Here is a 13259-nt window from a genome sequence, read left to right on the forward strand (position 1 = left end):
CCTTTCATAGTTTGCCAAAAATATGATCTTCAATTTTTTAAGTAGATAAAAATTAAAAACCAATATTACCTACATTTCTGCCCCACATGTATCCACAGTGGTTAGCCATAGATACAGACCATAAGTATAGGCACAGACAAAGGCATACACACCTCTCATCCTTATTCATGCAATTATGTATACATGTATATATTTATGTGAGACAGGCATTGTTACATAGTTGATCTTAAATCTTTATGTTTAGATTACCCTCCTGCCTCAACCTCTCAAGTGCTAGAATTATATTAATATACCCATGTACCTAGCTCACATCTCATCTTTTAACCTCTTCAAAGTAACACAGTATCCATGCTTTTACAGATGAATTGTCAGCTCTTTTCAAAAAGAGAATATTGATTCTTAAATTATCCCATGCTTCTGTTCTATAATTATAAAACTTATTTTTGAGAAACCAGAAAAATATATAGAAACAAATTTCTAGGCTGGAGAGATGGCTCAGTAGATAAGATGTCTAGCTGCTCTTGCAGGAGACCTGGATTCAATTCACAGTACCCACATAATAACTCACAAATGTAGCTCCAGTTCAGGTGATTCAGTGCCTTCCTCTGGACTCTGTGGGTACCATACATGTGTATAACACAGACATACTTGCTAACAAAGCATGCATATACATAAAATTAATTTTTAATAAAAAAGAATCTGGTTTCTCCTAGAAATCACACTAAAGTATGTTGGTGTGGCTCTTAATAGACTATTTTCTGTCGGAAATAATATCTTTAAACAAAGATGAGACATTGTCCTTCTCACATGTCCATGGGCCCCTCTTCACTGCAGCTCCTTCTCCAAGGCCACTTAGAAGTGAAAATTGGGTCATGCATATCATTTCCTTGTTAAAAGTGTACCCTGAGGGGCCAGTGAGATGGCTTAGCAGAGTAAAGGTGCCTTGTAATCCACTTATCCACTTTCTGAGACTCAATAATGAAATAAACTCTACCAAGTTGGTCTTTTGCCCCCACACAGATTACTGTGACATATAAGTGACCCTCATCTCTCTTTCACACACACACACACACACACACACACACACACACACACACACACACACACACACCAAATTAAAAATAAAAATTTAAAAGTGAACTCTTCCTTTGAGTCTCCATGTCACATAGGCCAAGTGATATCTCTGTGATGAAGTCCTGAGAGCAGAATTTCTGGGTCACGAGGAGGAAGTCCCAATCTGTGGACATAGGAGACCAAATTTTGAGGGACTAAAATCATGTGTCAGTATCACAGAGTTTCAAGAAACAAGGGGTTTTATGCTTACTCACTCAGTTATCCATTTCTCTCCAGGTTAGGAAATTGAGATGGAGCCCCATAGTTCTGATCCAGTCAATTCCTCTCTAGTACCCTACTAACATACAAAACCACAAGTGGCTCCGTGGACTTCCAGGATTCTAATATTAAAGACTGATCTTGGAATGTGAGGATGTAGCCAGATGTAGGACAGCATCAAGCTTAGGGACTCCTACTTGGAGCTGGGAAGAGATGTAATGTAGACTTGATATTCCTACCTACGTGAGACACAGTCATACAACTACAGTCATGAAATGGCCTCTTTTGTCTCAAGGGCCACACCTGGCTCTGTTTGTCCTGCTTTGCTTGCCATCAGCTTGGTTTCACTTCTGCTTATTTTTCTCTTTTTACAACCTTGAGTTTTTGTTTCAGTCAACACAAGACTAACTTTAGCTTGGGGATTCCCAAAGTGGTCAACTGAAATCAGGGTGAGCAAAGCTGGAAAAAGCAACTAGGTCCACTCCCCTGCGCGCGCGCGCACACACACACACACACACACACACACACACACACACACACATACCTTGTCCCATCTCTCATTTTGTCCTCTACAACTGAGATTGATTTACCTCTACAATCAACCCCACCATAGAACAAAGCTATGATTTCCAAGATTTATGAGAGTTGGGGATCTGTACTGACATCCTCATTTGGAAAACTGGAGTGTGATACTCAAAGAAGGAAAGTTAATGGTTAAAGGTCACAAAAATGTCAGAGGCCAAGTCTAGGCAGGGTTCTAGGTGATTATATAGTAGTGACTAGGGTTAGTGAGGGCCACATATGTCAAGCACATTGTGAATAACATCTCTTCCGATCTCCAAATCTGCCCTCTGGGGCTTATTACAACCTCATACAGAGAAGGAAACAGATTTACCAAGAGAAAGTAAGGAGTTTAGTTACGGTCAAGAGCTGATGAACATGGCACTGTACATATCATTGTACATCCACCAATACCTTCTACAGAAATAACAGACCTCTGAACTGTCCTAAAGTCTTTGATGCTGTCCTTCCACACCTTTGACCATTTATTTAGTTTACCACAAGCCATCCTACCTGTAGCTCAGACCCTATCCAGTGTCTGATCTCATAACTATTTAATTCCTACACCATTAAAATGAGGTAAGACTTTGAAATGCTCGATGGAAATAACTTCCATGTGAGCATGTCCATTGTCCAGAAGAGGGTAGCACTCTACACTGAACACCGGGTGTGACCTTAGGCATATATCTTATATTCCCGGATGTTGGTCTGATTTATCAGATATAAAGGCCTTGGCTGGAAGTTGAGATACTTGGGAGTTTATTTTGTCTCACTCTTGGGGATTTCGCTGCAATGGGATGATGATCCTGGGTGTCGGCCTTAGAAAATTTCTCAGTGCCCATTCTGATAATTAGTGGCCCTGTGTTTTTAAACAAATAAAAGACAAGAAATGTCACTTAGAAGCATCTCAGCTCATACTAGTGCTTTTCAAATGTGTAAATCTCGCCAGAGATAGTCTTTTGTACCTGTTTTTCTGGCCTTGACCTACCTGAGCCCTACTATCAACAGTCTTCCGGGGTTGTATGCTTTGTGACCTTTTAGTTCTTGCCCTGAGCTAGAAATCACATTCAAGGCCTACAACTGTTTTCCCTTCCCTAGTTTACTAAGTCTCTTATACAAAATTCTACTGTGGGTCTACCCAAAAGCATATTCTGCTCATTCTCTCAAGGCAAAGCCCAGATAGCACCTCCTCTTTCTCTCCTATTTCATAAGTGGTCTCAAACACCCACTCATGGGGCAGAGATCATAGCCTGAGCAGAGAATAAGGTTGCATTCCTGGTAGAATGAGAGACAAGAATCTAGAGGATGGAAGTAGAGTAGCCAGGATGCAATGAGTTTCCATCCATGATTACCTCTGCTCTCCTTCAGCCTTAGCGCTCACGCTCAACTCACACACACTTAGGATGATGGAGGTTGATTTATATCCTGGGAACCTGTCAGGAGACAGTGCCTGCCAAGCAAGGAGAAGGTATACATAAAGGACTCTTCCAAGCTAGAGAAGTTTCAGCCACCGATTCCTAACCAGTGAGCAGATGGCATCTTTTCAGTAAATGATTGCAAGATTCCTTTCAGTAAATGATTAGTTTACTGTAAACACACACCGCCTCACAGTGCCCCTGCTGGTTACAAGGCACACAGACACCACAGTCTTGCTCAGCTGGAACATCCATAGTCTTATTTCTAAGTTGTTTGATACTGATATGCTGTATGTAACTCTCTAACACCTCGCAATTAAGAGTTTTCTTCCCTGTGAAATCTTTCTGCTGTGCATTCTACAGACACGAGCTGTGAATCCCTTCCACCACCTGGTCCTCAGCCCTCAGAGCAGTTACACTGTCAGAGGCAGATCAAGGGAGGCCCTGGGCTCTGTGCTGTGCATTTGCCCCCTGGGAGGATGCAGCTGCTGTAACACCCGTAAGGGTCCAGTGAGCAGCTGGACACGGTCCAGGGAATTTGAACTTGTGAGGGCTCTGAAGATTTCTGAGAAGGTACACAGCACCCTCTGGTGGCTGCATTGTTCTCAGGGCTGGGAGTTACATTCATTTAACCACAGTTTACTTATTTTATCAGGCAGCTGAACATTTATTTCTCAAGCTAACTCGTGTGTGTGTGTGTGTGTGTGTGTGTGTGTGTGTGTGTGTGTGTGTGTGTGTGTGTGTGATATGTATGAATAAGTACATATATGTATAAGTAATATACCATATGTATCATATATATCATACATATACAAATCATATATGTGCATACCATGATGATGCCTTTATGTCAAGAGTGGAGCCAACTAGGTCATAATGAATGTTCATATTGATACAATCTTGAATTTGTGTTACTAATACTCTATTGAGGATTTTCACATCAATGTACATCAGGAAGATCCATTTGTAATGTCTTTTTCTATGGTGCCTTTACTTATTGTGTACATGAATGCAATTTGGGGTTCATTATAATAAACTATAACCCCACCTGCTTGTCTATTTTATGGAATATGTTAAGTATTGTTGTTAGTTCTTTGAAATTCTGATAGAAGTCTATGGTGAATTCATCTGGTCCTGCCTGAGCTTTTAGAAGTTGAGAGACTTGTCATAATTTCCTCTGACTTTATGGCTTGTTATGTTTTTTAATTATTTTATATTGGTTTAATTTTGTTATATTCAACTCAAAATTTTTCCACTTATTATGAATATTAATATTGTCTAATATAGGTTTTTAAAGCATATACTTATGATTTCCTGAATGCAATGGTCCTTATTCTGGGAGTTCTGTTTAAATAGCAGCTGTACAGGGTCCAGAGAATTTGAACATGGTGTGTCTCTGAAGATTTCTAAGAATGGTTTCAGCTCCCTCTGGTGGCTTCATTATTCACTTAAGGACTCTTACTTATCTTATTAGGCAGTCCTACATTTATTTCCCAATCTAATAACTAATTTGTTTTCTTTAATTATTTTGCTATATATGTATTTTTCTTATATTTGAGAAATTATTCCCTATTTTTTTGTAGTTTGGTTTCAGCGCTCTGTGGATTTAGCCTTATATAAGTACTTTGGAAGAGCACAAGTAAAGTTTTCAAGACTGAAGAATGAGTTTATTTAGAGTGGTCGATGTAGAAGTTACTTACATGAGAATTATTCTTAGGAAACTACAGGATGAGTGGAAAGAAATGGTCCATGATTGGGGTTAATGGTTTAAGGATCATGTATTGGATACCAGAATCACACATGTAATGTCCAGCATCGTTGCCAAAATTCAGCGTGGACTAATCTTAGAGGAGGAGTTGGAAGTTCTCACATCTTTTCAACTTGTTAGGACTTGTTTGTGACATAACTCATAATCATCTCTGCAAAATAACTCACTTCAAATTGAGAGGAGGAGGTGTGTTTACAATGATACAAGAATAAGAGCAGAGCCTAACGCCCCAATGCTCTGGAGTTCCCCAGCTCTCTCACTTGATTCCCTCTTCTAAAAAGTGATTCTGATGAATTCCTCATTTAGGGAAATGGGAGGACTGCATTGGAGAAACATTTGGCATTCTACATGACTACATTTTGACATGACATGACATCTACATTTTGACAAAATCTAATACATCTCTTCTCTTCAAGGTTTTGCTGTGTATAAGGCTTGATAATCTATTTGATGGTGGGTAAAATTTGAGACTTAAGAGAATTAAGGCCAGTCTAAGGTCTTGGCTCCACAGCTTACCCTTTGCACACGGTGTGTAGTTTTTCTCAATATGTTTCTTTACCTTCCCATGTTAAAAACACTAAAGTTTCAGCATATGAGATCACTCTACTTGGGGAGACAAAGGGTGAGGAAGGAGACATCATGAGCACTAACTCTCTTACCCTAATATCCAGAAGTACTACAGCCTTCTGTGATCCTATTTGGGGTACATTTAATTAGAGAAGGGCAAAATATATTTCAAGTACAGAATTGTATCTAACTGTAAAACAACCCAGATATAGACAGACAATTTACATACGGTTCTTTTGCAAAAAAACAGTGTCAGTACACAAAGATATTCATAATAACCTGACTTAATGACTAAAAAATGGAACCCATTGTAACACGTTATCAAGATAATGATGGCAGGTGTCTCCTTGTAGTGATAAACTTTCTCAGCTAGGTTTATTCCAAGGTGGTGGTGGTGGTGGTGGTGGTGGTGGTGGTGGTGGTGGTGGTGTGTGTGTGTGTGTGTTGTCTGTTGATTATTTCCTAAAATTCCAGTGTTTGTCATTAGTGGTTAGAAAGGCTATTGTTTTGTGTTTATTTTGAATCATTCAACTTTTCTAAAATTATTTATTAGCTTTAAAAGTATTATGAAGTGTTTAGGGTCTTTTTATTCAAAGAACCACCATCTGCTAACAGAGATAAGTTCATGTCTTTCCCATTTCTAACCCTTTTATTACCTTCTCTCGTCATATTCCTTTAGCTAAGACTTGAAGCACTAAATTGAATAGGAGCGTGTGGTGTGGACACCCTTGTCTTGATTTTTATCTTTGTGGGAATGCTTTGAGAATTTTCCTTCATTTAACATGGTGTTGACTATAGGTGTATTTGTTTGTTTTGTTGAGATATACTGCCTTCATCCCTCTCTACCACTTTTTAAAGCTTGTAATATTGGTCCTGACTTAAAACACAGCAGGTCTGAGAATTAACCACATAAGCTAATTACTTAACCCATTGGGAGGATATGAGTATATGAGGACAAAGTGTCCCTGCCAAGAGATTGTTTCCACAACTCTATGAAGTAAGTGGACAGGCAACCTAGCCACAGAAGGAGGAAAATACAAGTATCAGAAGAATAGTCTCTAGAATACTTATGAAGAGAAAATTAACACAAATAAAATAAGTATGAGCAAAGAGTTTTCAAATAAAGAAATACAAATGGTTAGTAAACACTTTATAAAAAAAATGTTCAACATCCTAGGCCATCCGGGAAATGCAGATTAAAACCACCCTAAGACTTGAATTCAACCTAGTCAAAATGTCAATCATCAGGAATACAAACAACAGCAAATGCTTCTGTGGAGGTCCAGAAAGAGAAACTCACGTACATAGTTGATGGGAGTGCAGGGTCCTTCCGCTGACACAGAGCTAATGAAAATGAAATACATGGTACTTATATGCTGTCAAATGTAAAGAAAAATTACATCATGAACACTGAAGGTAAACTGATGTAACTAGAAAAGGTTTTATTGGACTGGGGATTTAGCTCAGTGGTAGAGCGCTTACCTAGGAAGCACAAGGCCCTGGGTTCGGTCCCCAGCTCCAAAAAAAAGAACCAAAAAAAAAAAAGAAAAGGTTTTATTAATAGAGGTAACCCAGACCCAGATATACAGACTTTACCTGCTCTCTATCATTGGAGGCTCCGAACTCCAATTTTTAAATGTGAAATATATCCTAGAATAACTGAAAAAACCAAGAAAGTGAAAGGGGTGAGATCAATAGAGAGATGAACAGCTGGGGACAAGTTATCTGATAGGGGAAATGTAGAGAGGTTGGCTTTAGTTAGGGAGGTAGTGAGATAAATACAGACAAAGGAGGAAACGTATAATAACCATAAGGATGTCTGGAAAAGTCATGAGGAATTATACTTTTACCTATCTATCTAAAATATCCATATACCCATATATGCATAAGTTAGTGTATAAATATATATATATATATTCAATACATACATATATATATATATATATATGAAATCTCCTCATCTGGTCTGGCAATGCTCCATCCAAGAGCCAAAGACCACCCATCACCCATCAAAATCTATAACGCTATAACGGCAGACACACACATACACTCCACAAAAATGCATATTTGGAAACCATAATACATACTAAACAAAATACCAGTATTGGGAAAGAAATACCCATGCAAAAGCATCATGGAATAAATAGTACCAAGAGTGCTGCTGTACACATCTCTGCTTTCCCACCTGTTCAACTCCAAGCGTTCTCTCTCTCTCTCTCTCTCTCTCTCTCTCTCTCTCTCTCTCTCTCTCACAAACAAACAAGCATGATAAACATCAAACCTGAATAAAACAAACAAATAACACAAACATCACAAACAAAAACAAAAAACTAAAGCATAAGAAACATACACATGGGGGCTGGGGATTTAGCTCAGTGGTAGAGCGCTTACCTAGGAAGCGCAAGGCCCTGGGTTCGGTCCCCAGCTCTGAAAAAAAGAACCAAAAAAAAAAAAAAAAAAGAAACATACACATGGACACACACACACACACGAAAACACACAGTTGAAAACCACTACATATACTTCAATGCCACTGATGTTCCCCTTTCCCTCTGTGTGGCCATTTCTGGACTGGTTCCTCAGGTCCACTCTTCCCAAATGGTAGTGATACTTGAGTCATGGTGGATAGTTAAACATTTGTCATTCACGTTACACAGGCCAAGCTGACTTGGTGAATTCATCTCTGGTCGTTTTGTGTGCCCACCTACCGTCAGAAATTGACGCCACATTCCAGACACACTACTTGAAAATACAGTCATTGAGCTGCACGTCATCAAACCACACCCCTGCCTAGCAGGAAAAGCTCCCCTCCCACCAGGAAAAGGCTGCACACAGTAAAAGCCTTTGAGGCAGGAAAGGTTGGCCACGAAGGCACGTGTGCAGCAAACCCATCAGCAAACCTCTGTGCCTAAATGTATGCAGTCCACGGGGGAAGGTACCTGTGAGCATTAGAGCTATTTAGGGACCCTCGGTAGAACCGATAAACACATGCAATCATGAATACCCATAATGCAATGGGGATTTACCAAGTACCCAGAATATGCCAGGCACTGTTCTGGGTGCTCCTACCTAAGCCAAGGGTCCATCAGGGGCCTGACCTTCAGGCAGGGGACAGGTTTCCACCACACCATGCCCATGCCTCAGACGCAAACAACTATGCACGCAAACAACTATGCAAAGACTTCTCAGGATTCATGCCATACTGGTATTGTCAACTAGGACCTGCACAGACTGTCCTTCTTGGAAATAGGTGTCCAGCAGAAGGCGCTGATTTCACATGGTACGCTGGGCCTAAACACCTTTTTCTTTTTTCTTTTTTTTCATGGAAATAAATATTTATTTTAAATATTCTCTATATACTCTATGTGTAATTTATGCAAATGTCTGTTACATGGCATTATATAGAAATAATAATTTTTTCCATCTTTATTAAATTGAGTATTTCTTATTTACATTTCAAATGTTATTCCCTCTCTCGGTTTCCAGGCCAACATCCCCCTAACCCCTACCCCTCCCCTTCTATATAGGCGTACCCTCCCCATCCTCCCCCCCATTACCACCCTCCCCCCAACAATCATGTTCACTGGGGGTTCAGTCTTAGCAGGACCAAGGGCTTCCCCCTTCCACTGGTGCCCTTACTAGGCTATTAATTGCTACCTATACAGTTGGAGCCCAGGGTCAGTCCATGTAAAGTCTTGAGGAGTGGCTTAATCCCTGGAAGCTCTGGTTGGTTGGCATTGTTGTTCATATGGGGTCTCGAGCCCCTTCAAGCTCTTATAGGGGAACAAGAATACCCTTGGGAGGGAATAGGGAGGCAAAGTTTAGAACAGAGGCAGAAGGAACACCCATTCAGAGCCTGCCCCACATGTGGCCCATACATATACAACCACCCAACTAGATAAGATGGATGAAGCAAAGAAGTGCAGGCTGACAGGAACCGGATGTATTTCTCTCCTGAGAGACACAGCCAGAACACGGCAAATACATAGGTGAATGCCAGCAGCAAACCACTGAACTGAGAAAGGGACCCCAGTTGAAGGAATCAGAGAAAGGACTGAAAGAGCTTCAGTTCAATGGTTGGCTGCGAGCACCTGCCTTTGTATTTGTCAGGCTCTGGCAGAGCCTCTCAGGAGACAGCTATATCAGGCTCCTGTCAGCACGCACTTCTTGGCATCCACAATATTGTCTGGGTTTGGTGACTTTATATAGGATGGATCCCCGGGTGGGGCTGTCTCTGGATGGCCTTTCCCTTAGTCTCTGCTCTAGTCTCTCAAATTTTGTTGATGAGCAAATGCATTTAACACATGGAATGAATACATGCCTATTAAAAATGATATCTACCTGCCTAGAACAAATGAAACTCAAGACGGATGATCAAAATGTGAATGCTTCACTCCTTCTTTAAAAGGGGAACAAGAATACCCTTGGCAGGGAATAGAGAGGCAAAGATTAAAACAGACACAGAAGGAACACCCATTCAGAGCCTGCTCCACATGTGGCCCATACATATACAGCCACCCAATTAGACAAGATGGATGAAGCAAAGAAGTGCAGGCCGACAGGAGCCGGATGTAGATCGCTCCTGAGAGACACAGCCAATATACAGCAAATACAGAGGCGAATGCCAGCAGCAAACCACTGAACTGAGATGGGGACCCCCGTTGAAGGAATCAGAGAAAGAACTGGAAGAGCTTGAAGGGGCTTGAGACCCCATATGAACAACAATGCCAAGCAACCAGAGCTTCCAGGGACTAAGCCACTACCTAAAGACTATACATGGACTGACCCTGGACTCCGACCTCATAGGTAGCAATGAATATCCTAGTAAGAGCACCAGTGGAAGGGGAAGCCTTTGGTCCTGCTAAGACTGAACCCCCAGTGAACTAGATTGTTGGGGGGAGGGCGGCAATGGGGGGAGGGTTGGGAGGGGAACACCCATAAGGAAGGGGAGGGGGGAGGGGGATGTTTGCCCTGAAACCGGGAAAGGGAATAACACTCGAAATGTAAATAAGAAATACTCAAGTTAATAAAAAAAAAATGATATCTACCCACATCCATCCTTGGGGTCCACACGCAGCACAGGAAACTCCTTTGAGGTCTCTTAGACTCCTGTGGAAACTAAATTTTGAGCGGGAAGAAGTCAGTTCAGTGTGTTAGCATATAGAGGTTGGCACTGATGCAGATAGTAATTGAGAGATATCTCAGGGACCCCACATTCTGAGTTCCTGGAGACAAAGGCAGGTATGGACCATACTCACCATAGAGTCCCGTGGGGCAGGGGGTTCTCTGGTGCTTGGAGTTCCTGGAGAGATTTCCCCCAAGGACCCCACTAGGTCTGAGTTCTTGCTGAGAGTCAGGCTTACCTGGTGAGGACCTCATTTCCAAGGGGCCTTTGTTTTAGGGGGTCTGTCACATTGGGCGATAGATAATCCTGAAACACTAATTTTTGTTTTGTTTCTCCTTCAATATTTGTAGATTGTTTTGCTGGGATTTTGCTGGATCTGTATTGGCATTTGTGGTACTTTACAACTTGGAATCTATCTTTGCAGTCCTTCTGGCTTTCAGTTTTTTCTGTTGAAGTTATAATTCTGATAGCTCTTCAGTAACTTCACCTTTTTCTTTTGTGGCTTGTAATGTTCTTTATTTTGTGTTTTTGTTGTTTCATCTATAATATGTTGTAAAGATCTTTTTTTTCTGGTGCTACCTATTTGAGTTTCTGTAAGCTTCTTGTACACCTGCAGGTTCTACGTACCCCTCTTCATCTAATGAGACTCACACCCCTTCATGGTTCTCTGCTCTGCTGACTTCTTGAGCATCTCCACGTCTGCTTTTCTTCCTTCATAAGCTCTGGCTAACTAGCAGTTGGAGAGAAGAGATCTTGGGAATTAATCAGGAGGACTGTTAGAGCGATGATATGTAGAAAGAGGAGCACTTCTCCATTGTTGGTGGGACTGCACATCAGTCTGGAGTTTTCTCAGAAAAATGGACATTCCACTACCTGAGGACCCAGCTATACCTCTCTTGGGCATATACCCAAAAGATACTCCAACATATAACAAGGACCCATGCTCCACTATGTTCATATCAGCCTTATGTATAATAGCCAGAAGCTGGAAAGAACCAGATGCCCTTCAACAGAGGAATGGATACAGAAATTGTGGTACATCTACACGATGGAGTACTACTCAGCTATCAAAAACAATGACTTCATGAAATTCATAGACAAATGGATGGAACTAGAAAGTATCCTGAACGAGATAACCCAGTCACAAAAAAACCACACATGCTAAGCACTCACTGATAAGTGGATATCAGCCCAAATTCTTGAGTTACTCAAGATACAATCCACAGGCCACATGAAGCTCAAGAAGAAGGACAACCAAAGTATGGATGTTGCATTCCTTTTTTAAAAGGGGAACAAAAATATTCATAGAAGGGCATATGGAGGCAATATTTAGACAAAAGATTGATGGGGCAGGCTCTCTAACTCCTCCACTGGGACTGTTTTCAGTTGAATGGTTGGCCTGGGCTGGCATTTCTGTTCCCTTAAGGTCTGTATAACATCTGCCCAGGGTCTTCTAGCTTTTATAGTCTCTGTTGAGAAGTGTGTTATAATTCTGATATGTTTGCCTTTATATGTTACTTGACCTTTTTCCCTTATTGCTTTCAATATTCTTCCTTTGTTTTGTGCAGTTGGTGTTTTGACTATAATGTGACAGGAGGAATTTCTTTTCTGGTCCAATTTATTTGGAGTTCTGTAGGCTTCTTGTATGTTTATGGGCATCTCTTTCTTTAGTTTAGGGAAGTTTTCTTCTATAATTTTGTTGAAGACATTTGCTGGTCCTTTAATTTAGGAATCTTCATTCTCTTTTATACCTATTATCCTTAGGTTTGATTTTCTTACTGTGTCCTGGATTTCCTGGATGCTTTCAGCTAGGAGCTTTTTGCATTTTACGTTCTTTGATGGTTGTTTCAATGTTTTCTCTGGTATCTTCTGCTCCTGTGATTCTCTCTTCTACGTCTTGAATTCTGTTGGTGATACTTATGTCTATGACTCCTGATCTCTTTCCTGGATTTTCTATCTCCAGGGTTATCTCCCTTTATGCTTTCTTTATTGTTTCTATTTCCATTTTTTAAATCCTGGATGATTTTGTTCAATTCCTTCAACTGTTCGGCTGTGTTTTCCTGTAATTCTTTAAAAGATTTTTGTATTTCCTCTTTAATGGCTTCTGCTTGTTCACTTGTATTGTCCTGTATTTCTTTAAGGGAGTTATTTATGTCCTTCTTAAAGTCATCTATAATCACCATAAGATATGATTTTAAATCCAAATTTTAATTTTTCCAGTGTGGTTGGAAACCCAGTATTTTCTTTGGTGGGAGAACTGGGCTCTGATGATGCCAAGTAGTCTTGGTTTCTTTTGCTTAGTTTCCTGTGCTTACCTCTCGCCATCAGGTTATCTCTGGTGTTAGCTTGTCTTGCCATCTCTGACAGTGGCTTGATCCTCCTATAGGCCTGAGTGTCAACACTCCTGTAGACCTGTTTTCTTTCAGCCAGATCTGGGAACAGAAAGCTGCTCCTGGGTTTGTGTGACCTGACGCCTCTAGGCAGGTTGCTT

The 13259-nt window shown here is 40.8% G+C and overlaps 1 long non-coding RNA gene across 1 annotated transcript; it reads right to left on the reverse strand.

Moving 5' to 3' along the window:
- Positions 1 to 1143: 1143 nt before the first annotated feature.
- Positions 1144 to 3992, reverse strand: LOC134480931 (uncharacterized). The gene is made up of 2 exons (XR_010055975.1): positions 1329 to 3992; positions 1144 to 1237 (listed from the first exon to the last, which is right to left on the reverse strand). It is a non-coding gene; the product is annotated as an uncharacterized LOC134480931 (long non-coding RNA).
- Between the last annotated feature and the right edge of the window lie 9267 nt (positions 3993 to 13259).

This window comes from Rattus norvegicus, chromosome 11, assembly GCF_036323735.1.
Source record: "Rattus norvegicus strain BN/NHsdMcwi chromosome 11, GRCr8, whole genome shotgun sequence".
NCBI classification, from domain to species: domain Eukaryota; kingdom Metazoa; phylum Chordata; class Mammalia; order Rodentia; family Muridae; genus Rattus; species Rattus norvegicus.